We start from the raw sequence: 8,132 nt of genomic DNA on the forward strand, positions 1-8,132 counted from the left end.
TGTCACATTTCGAAATCATTCTGTGTATATCCTATTTCAAACAGGCCGGCATAATTCTGACGGCTGGCGAGGGGTTATCATCTCTCGTCTTAATCTTACTCCATTGACTATTAGGTACAGCGGAGGTATTCCGAGGCAGTATAAAATAATAAATATTTAGGTATTTTTATTTTTTTTATACGGGCATTGTATAGTGTTCCCACTGCACCTGATGGTAAGTGGAGTAGGGTCCAATAGAATGTCGACTGACGAGAGATGATTGCCCCTCGATAGTCGACAGAATTATGCCGGCCTGTTGAAACCGGATATACACTGCCGTGCTAAGTGCAAGCGGTATATCAGGAAACCTTATTTCGAGATAATCAAAGTTTTGTAAATATAGTTTAGTATGTAAAAGTTAGATAGAGAAACTGTTTTTAGATTTGTTTACCAAGTTCTAAACAAGATACCGTTATTTAGTTCATTGGATGGGTATTTCTTTAAGCTATCCGTCGCCATGAAAATCAAGATTTTGTTTTTTTGAGCTACTGCTTTTGAGCTTAGCACGGCGGTACACAGGCTGATCAAAGAACGCGACACTTTCAAGAGCTACTATGGCGGATTATAACACCGTCTACGTTGCTATCCGGGCGGATATAAACTATATCCTACCAGCAAACCTTTACCTCATTTTAAAGCATCCTCCAGTTCAATTTAACCAAATCTCTTAAAGGCAGAAGCTGTGTATACAGTATATTATATAGAATACATTAACTCCGTGCCCTGGCCTGTAATATATTGCTCCCTCTTATCCTAAACGAGTAGATTACGAGCAAATAAAGTAAGGCAGTAGCCAAGCTGGAGAATTGTTTTAGTTGGTTCCGTGAAGATCAGGAAATAAATATAATCTTACTAGTTTTTGCTCGCGGCTTCGCTGCGTGAAGAAGTTTTCCGGGATAAAAGTCCCGCTATATATTTTCCCGGGATAGAAAAGAGCCTATAACCTTCCCGGAGTCAACCCTACGGTACGTCATATTTGTCTAACTCCAACGGTTTAAGCAGCGTACGCCAAGATAGCAATATGTTTTCCGACTGACTTGATATGTGTCGTTATATTATGATCAAATTACACAAAATCATTAAAAATTGTAGCCTATTTGATATTCTGATGTATAACCAATATTACAGTAAAGTTTCATCTAAATCCGTTCGGTGGTTTTTTCGTGAAAAAGAAACAAACATACATACATACATCCATCTTCACAAACTTTCATATTTATAATATTAGTAGTATAATACCAGACCGTTATTATACTGAATCAATGCTTGATTCGAGTTTCTACTATTTAGAGGGTTTAGGCCTTAGTCCACCACACTGGCCTAGTACGGGCTGACTTCACATGCCTTCGAAATTATTATAGAATTCTTGGGTATGTAGGTTTCCTCACGATGCTTTCCTTCACCATTAAATCGAGTGATAATTGTTAATTATACTCGTAACTTCGAAGTCAGAGGTGATTTTGGATTTTGAAACTACAGATCTTGTTTCGGTAATCAGTTCGATTCCTATCTTAGCTATCGCATGACGTGTACAGTGCGCGATAAGCCAAATACTTACCCTAATAATAATTTACTGCAGAGTTGACACTATTGTTATATATATACAGTCTTACTTATAAACATTTCGCAAAGCTATGCTTAGTTAAAACACAAAACTCTATCAGCTGTAAGTCAAAACCCGCCAGCTTGCCTCTTAATAAGGATTAAACTAAGAACCGGTGATGTTTTGACAGCTATTTAAGCAATACTTAACCACCTCTTAACGCTAAAACAAGTTTATAAGTAAGACTGATTATGTGCACCGTAACTTAAACTCAAGCTGTCTCTCCAATATAACAAGTTTCCAACATCTAAGCCGTGATTTACGAATAAAAAAATCCAGTCTATGCGCACACTACAATTCAGTTTAATAATAAAATTCAATATACCCTAAGTAGTATTTTTAATGCCATTACGGTACCCTAAATTGAATATTCATGACGGCGTAGAGTAGGCCTCATTTGCAAAATTAATCCGCAAGGATAATGGCTTGATTAAACCGGGCGAGTTGGCGGGCGAGTTGGTAGATCAGTTACTCGCTTGCTATCCTCTACAGGATGTTTAGTAAAATGATTCAATGTGTAACTACTCGTTTCGAGCTTGCATAAAAATATATTTTTGGAATGTCTACAGTAGTTAAGCGAGAAACTTGTCGAAGCGCACACAGGAACCCTAGATCATAGTAATTATAATTTAACTAGGTGTTCCCTGCAGTCCAGCCCGTATAAAGTCGTTTCCCTGTTTAAAATTCAAAAACAAAACAAAAAAAAAACAAACATATCAAAAACATACCCGTGTGACAAATTACGTCTAAATTCGTTCAGCATTTTTGCATTTACTTCTAACAAACATCTCAACCTCCAAATACCTTTGGAAAATCACACGCACACTTACGCCTTTAATCCCCGAAAGAGTAGGCAGAGGCGTAACTGGTGCACCAAATTTTCACCGAACGTATTTCATCGCATGATGTGATAGGAGGCGAAACTATCGCCATATCAGGCACAAATTCCAGACACCGGGCTCATATTGAGACCCGAGGATCGAAGCCAAGAAGACAGCACTGCAACCGTAATACAACCACGCCACCGAGGCAGTCAAGTAGAAAATCAAAATCTTCAAAAATAGACATTTTTAATAGATCAATACCTCTGCCTACTCCTTTAGGAAAAAGGCATTAACTCACTACAGTAACTAGTGCAGTATAACTCAGCCTTTAGACCATCTAACAGTAAAAACAGTTGATTTGTTCAAATCCACGCTGAGACTTGAGCTTATATTAAATTTTAACTCGAGTTTATGAATTTTAAAACGTTTCTCATGTAACTGTCAGTGAGAGTTGAAAAGTTTTTTGAAAGCGAGGGTCATCTGATACGTCTCTGTTCCCAAGCAATGTTCAAGTGCGTTCCATTTTTGAATTTGTTGCCAATGAAATTAATTTTGTTTCGGCCTTATGTATTTTATTAATTTATTATTTATATTCTATTTTTAAAATTGCCGCTAATGAAATTACAATTTTTTACAGATTTATTGGATCTATTTCAAAAATTGTAGCCAGTGATTTCACTTTTATTTACAGGTTTATGCGTTCTTTTTTTAAAATTGGCGCTAGTAAAGTAACTATTATTTACGGCTTTATGCGTTCTATTTTTTAAATTTTAACCATTGAAATTACTATTATTCACAGCTTTATGTATTCTATTTTTAAAATTGTCACTAATGAAATTACTGTTATTTACAGCTTTATGCGTTCTATTTCTAAAATTGTCGCTAGTAAAATTACTTTTATTCACAGTTTTATACAATCTATTTTTAAAATAGTACTTAGTCAGTGACATTAATGGCCGTTTATTACAGCATTATGATTTTTGAGACACTTACTTTTGCCAGCAGCTCTGCCCGCATAAGTTTTTTTCCGCGAGAAATATATTCCCGATATAAAAGTACCCTATAGTACTCAGAAGTAATGTAACTTCAAATGAACTCTTCAGCTTTATATATTAGTACTGATTTCGATTTTAGAGCTTTAGCAATATATAAATTGTATATAATCAGTATTTAACTTCGACAGTCACATGACAAGAAAAAAAAATCAATAATATAATTAGGGATAAACAAAAGTTCCAAAAGTTTTGAAAATAACATCGTTTTGTTACAAAGAAGCTTTATTTCACTCAATCAAGTAGAAAAATATCGAATCATTGTAATTGCCGGCGTTTTATTAAATCACTGAGCTTTTAGTCTCAAAACTTTTATAACTTTTTTATTTTAGATTTATACGAATCTTTTAGTTTTATTATCTAAAGTTAGGTCTTAGGGGCTGTAGACTGTATTTGTCTGACAGGTTGTGACTGTCAAGCCATAGGTTCAATGCCATTTGTTTCAATTTTTCAATTGCTGGTAGGTCTCTCATATGTGAAAGTCCGCCTGGGTAGGTACCACCGTAATGTCTATTCCTGCCGCCAAGCAGCAGTATAAGGACATTGTAGCCAGTGTAACTACTGGACATAATAAGACTTAATATCTCATGTCTCAGGATGGCGAGCGCAGTGGAATATCGAACACACACACACAACATCACGCATTCTTCCTTGAAGGGGTATACAGAGGTGCAACCAAGGCACCTACTATTCGCCAAGTGTGTTCCGTCCCATGATGTAATAGGGGGCGAGCCTATCGCCATATCGGGCACAAATTCCAAACTCCGGGCTGATACTGAGCAGAAAAACTCAAATATCAGTTTGCCCGACCCGGGATTCGAATCCAGGACCTCAGAGCGCTGTCGTACCGCGCATGCAGTACAACTACACCACCGAAGCAGTCTAGTCCAATCCTAGTCTAGTCTAGGAAAATTGAACAATACTTTGTAATTCAAGGTGTATGATAGTGTTTCTACTGATTATGGGCGGTCGTATCGCTTATCATCAGATGAACGGCAAGCTCGTCTCGTCATTCAAAGCAATAAAAAAAAACGTTTACTTAGATGAGTAAATCTTAATAATTACACTTTTATGTCGACATTAAGTAGCATTTATATGAATGCTGAACACATTGTAAGAATATATATAAAATATTACTTCGAATAAGTCATCGACATATATGTACTACGTACTAGATTTGGCGTTCCAAACATTCAGTGTGTTCAACTGAATTGAACTGCAATCCATTCAAACTGACATTAGTATGGTCAATATAGACAGTTTGTGGTTGTGTACGGAGTGGCGCTCATGATATAAGAACTCGAGTCTAAGTGTAAACCTGGATTTGAATAAAAAATATTAGCAAAATAAGAAAAAATATATGTATATATATATATATATATATATATATATATATATGAGAAAGTATGAATGTTTCTTGTTGCTTAAGATGCAGTATTCCGTGAACCGGAAAGTCCTCGGTTCGAATCTAATGTCGGGAAATACTTTATGTGGGTTTTCTGTAACAATTTTCCTGTGATTGAATTTCCCAGAGAGGGTTAACCTAAGGTGTATTATCATAAAAACTAATCCGTTTCTACGTGCTTGAAATTTTTTTGTCTACCCCACATTGGAGCTTTATTTTTATCATTGCTTTGAATGACGAGACGAGCTTACCGTTTGCCTGATGGTAAGCCATACAACCGCCCATAAACAGTAGAAACACCATTCAACACACTGAATTACAAACCATCGAAAAATTGGAGTGAAAAGATTAAGTCAAATTAGATTAGGCAGAAGTATACTTATTAAGTCTATGGTATTCGGTTTGTTTTAACAAAAAGAACTTCAAATGTTAACTTCTTTGATCAATTACTGCATCGGCCCTGTGGCGCAATGGATAACGCGTCTGACTACGGATCAGAAGATTCCAGGTTCGAATCCTGGCAGGGTCGGTGTGTTTTTGACATTATTTTTAGGAAATATTAAATAGTAACATTGCTACTGAATTTTCATATGCAAATTTTTTCACCATAAAAAGATTGCTTGCTTGCTTGCTCAGAGACAGAGGGGACGAAGATAGCCAGTCGTAAAACTAAACTAAATGGTTTATGCAACAAGAAATATAGAATCTACATACACACGTCTTTTAACCCCGAAGGGGTAGGCAGGCATGTACATCCAAATTTTTCCACATTGATTCATACCAATAATCGTCAATTGTATCTCCTTTCAGCCTTTGTTGTTTAAATATTAAGCACAGTTTATTTAAGGTGTACATAAAGCTATGAAATTAGTAAACAAATTCCTTCTCATTATGCGATAGGAAGCGAATCCATAGTCATAACAGGCTCTAATTCCAAAGTCCGGGCTGAAACTAAGCACTAAAATTTGTTATCAATTTACCCGACCTGGAGAGCGAACCCGAGACCTCGGCACATCAGTCATACCGCTACACAACGCTACCGAAACAGTCCTACTGATTACAAAATACATAGTACTATTTTTTCTGTAAGGGCACGGTATAAATATTGATGACATCACCTCCTCCTGATGGTAAAAAAAATGGAATCAAGACTGACTCACTGCAGAGGTTCCCTAACTTTTTTCTCATAGACCCCTTTAAAAATTTTGCCGAGGACCTTTTTCGCAGAGAGAGTGCATGACAACTACCGCCCAGCCATCGCGGGGGCGTCTGGACATTTATGTTGGGGTGACCGCTCCTCTTATGACCACTATCAATATTATCTGCATTGTTAGGTGAAGTTACGCCAACATTTTAGTACTTTACTATCAAACCAGATATATTTCCGTTGACCCCCTGTTATGAATTGTAGACCCCCATTTTTGGTCACACTGTCAAGTCTCCCATGGACCAGGGCCACTTTGGGAATGAATGTGATAGAGTGTTGACTGATGAGAGATGTTTATCGCACGCTAGTCAACACAATTATGCCGGCCTGTTAGCAACTGGATATACACAGGCTGATACCGGATTACAACACACACGGGCCACTATAGCGGCCTTTAAACCTTATATACCATGATCACTATCCGGACGGTTACTAACTAATTACTAAAACAATGTTAATAAATTATCAGTTTAGGTTCTGTTTAACTAGAATCACTATTACCTACCTATTAGATATTAGAGGGTAGTTTGAGATTCATTCTCCATAACTGTATAAATAAGCGGCGATAGCCTAGTTGGGTGTGGAACGGACTGTCGAGACGAATGTCCGCAGGTTCAAATCCCAAGGGCACACACCTCTGACGTTTCTAAAATCATGTGTGTATTCTTTGTGAATTTATCGTTCGCTTTAACGGTGAAGGAAAACATCGTGAGGAAACCTGCACATCTGAGAAGTTCTCTATAGGAATTTCGAAGATGTGTGAAGTCTACCAATCCGCACTAGGCTAGCGTGGTGGACTAAGGCCTAATCCCTCTCAGTAGTAGAGGAGGCCCGTGTTCAGCAGTGGGCAAGTATATAATACAGGGCTGATATTATTAACTGTATAAATACGCAAGCGGCTCGACCGCATGTTCTCTTTGCACCTAATAAATAATAACAAGTACACCGGTGTTGTATTTAACACTACCTTGTTACGACACAAGCGTGAATATAGTCGTTTGTAGATATCAATAGTGTCTCCGGTCCAAGGATACATCTTTAATGCTCGAGCGATTTCCAGAGCGACAGGACGCATTATCTCGTTGGCATGAAATAACTATTCCATTGTTATTTTATTTTGCTACAAGACACCCGTATTCGTTTCTAAATCTATATAAAAGAAATACGAGGTCATTTTGATATAGCGTGATTAAATCTGAACATCTTGATAATTATGTACGTAGATGTAAAATAGAAAAGTAAGTTTCGAACGAAATAAATATTAATAAGATAATTTTAATTTTACACGCTCTAATGCACATCATAACGTTCGGGATGACATCGCATTATTTGCATTAGTTCGTTGGCGTTTTTATTCCTTTGTTATATTTTCATCTATTTGTTTGTGTATGTGTGTGCGTGCGTGCGTGCGTGCGTCCGTGCGTGCGTCCGTGCGTGCGTCCGTACGTGCGTGCGTGCGTGCATGCGTTGAGGGTGATGAGTTTGCTGGTGATAGGATATGTGTTAAAACCCACCATAGTGGCCAACGTTAGTGTCGTGTGCCGGGATCAGCCTATGTATATTCGGTTCCAACAAGCCGGCATAATTGTGACTTTTGATGGGCAATCATCTCTCGTCAGTCGACATTCTATTTGACCCCACTCCACTTACCATCAGGTGCAGTGCACGATGCCGTTCCGTGTAAAAATAGTGATAAAAAATTAGAAAACTAAATTAGACATTGTAGCCAGTGTAACTTCTAGACATAATAAAACAACATCTCATGTCTCAGGATGGCGAGCGCAGTGGAATACCAAACAATACTTTGTAATTCAGGGTGTTGGATTATGTTTCTACTGTTTATGGGCGGTCGTATCGCTTACCATGTGGCGAACGGCAAGCTCGTCTCGTCATTCGAAGCAATAAAAAACTGAAACTCTAAGGCTCTACTTACCCCTTTTGTATCAAAGGCGTGTGCACAGCTACATTTCGTCTGTACACAAACATGTCTACAGCGTGGCAA

General features: G+C 37.7%; 1 non-coding gene across 1 annotated transcript; it reads left to right on the plus strand.

The window, feature by feature from the left end:
• The first annotated feature begins 5,379 nt into the window (after nucleotides 1-5,379).
• Nucleotides 5,380-5,452, plus strand: Trnar-acg. Its single transcript has one exon. It is a non-coding gene; the product is annotated as a tRNA-Arg (tRNA).
• Nucleotides 5,453-8,132: the final 2,680 nt, after the last annotated feature.

This window comes from Manduca sexta, chromosome 5 (genome assembly GCF_014839805.1).
Source record: "Manduca sexta isolate Smith_Timp_Sample1 chromosome 5, JHU_Msex_v1.0, whole genome shotgun sequence".
Taxonomy (NCBI): Eukaryota; Metazoa; Arthropoda; class Insecta; order Lepidoptera; family Sphingidae; genus Manduca; species Manduca sexta.